Source organism: Octopus bimaculoides, chromosome 3 (assembly GCF_001194135.2).
Source record: "Octopus bimaculoides isolate UCB-OBI-ISO-001 chromosome 3, ASM119413v2, whole genome shotgun sequence".
Classification (NCBI taxonomy): Eukaryota; Metazoa; Mollusca; class Cephalopoda; order Octopoda; family Octopodidae; genus Octopus; species Octopus bimaculoides.
This window is the reverse complement of record NC_068983.1, coordinates 107644507-107645803: the sequence shown is the minus strand read 5'-3', so window position 1 is coordinate 107645803 and position 1297 is coordinate 107644507. Positions and strand designations below refer to the sequence as shown.

Sequence of the window (1297 nt, the reverse complement as noted above, 5' to 3'; positions counted from 1 at the left end):
ATATATATATATATATATATATATAAATAGATAGATAGATAGACAGATATACAACAGGCTTCTTTCAGTTTCTGTCTATCAAATTCACTCATGAGGCTTTGATCAACCCAAAGCTACAGTAGAAGATGCTTGCACAAGGTACTACAGAGTGGGACTGAATCTGGAATCATGTGGTTGGGAAGCAAACTTCTTACCACATAGCCACAACTGCGTCTAGATATTTAATGATCACTTTGTACTGTTTTTCTACATACTATTCTTTTTTCTAAATTTTTAACATTTGAAAAATTTTCCATTGGAAATGTTTCACTAATTTTTAGCTGATTTTCAGTGCTTCATGAAGTGAAAAGGATTAATAAGAATTGCATTAAAGTATCACATGAAATCCATAATTTCTGAAGCAAATTATTATTATTATTATTATTATTATTGGTAGTAGTAGTAGTAGTAATAGTAGTAGTAGTAGTAGTAGTATCATTATTATTATCATTATTATTATGGCTACTTATAAATGCCAAAACCTTCCCAGGTGAAGAATGCACCCCACAACATAGATTAGTAGTTAGCGACTTCAGGATCAGGGCTAAATGGATGCCCAGAAGACAACCAGCATAGAGGAGAAGATCCTGTGAATGGACAGAGATTTAGAGACGTATTACTCGAAGCCTTTGAAGGAAAAGAGTAGGATACAGCATCACATAATGTGGTAGACAACTGGAGATTCCTATGAGACAACCTGTTGAGGGCTACTGACCAGATCTGTGGATGGTGCAAAGACTCCTCTTGACCCAAGGTAACATGGTGGTGGAACAATGTAGCTGACAGGGCCATTAAGGAAAAGAAACAGGCATGGGAGGACTGGAAGAATGGTGGTAGTAGAGAGTTGTATCAGACTACCAGAAGGGAAGCTAGGAGACAGGTTTACTTAGCCAGAGGGGAAGCAGATAAGAAAAAATTTGTCAGTGTTCTGCATCGGGAGAACCAATGACTTGAAGTGTCTTGTGCTGCAAGAGAGTGTGTGAGAGAGAATCATGATGTCATAGGAGAGAAATGTGTGCACATGCATTTAATGAGGCTACAAGGAAAGAGCCTTGGAGATGCCACTGTGAACGGTTGCTAAATGAAGAGAATGAATGGGAGAAAGAGAGTCCGCTGAATGTCGACCCAACAGAGGGACCAGCTATCCGAATTGACAGTACATTGGTAGATTAAGCAATAAAGGGTATGAAGACAGGGAAAGACCCTGGCCCATCAGGAATCAGTGCAGAGATGCTTAACATACCTGGTGGTGTTGGCT

General features: G+C 38.9%; 1 long non-coding RNA gene across 1 annotated transcript in view; it reads right to left on the bottom strand.

The window, feature by feature from the left end:
• The window catches only part of LOC106874554 (uncharacterized), a 371224-nt gene that overhangs the window by 311169 nt on the left and 58758 nt on the right, over positions 1-1297 (bottom strand). The gene's annotated exons all lie outside the window — the stretch shown is intronic.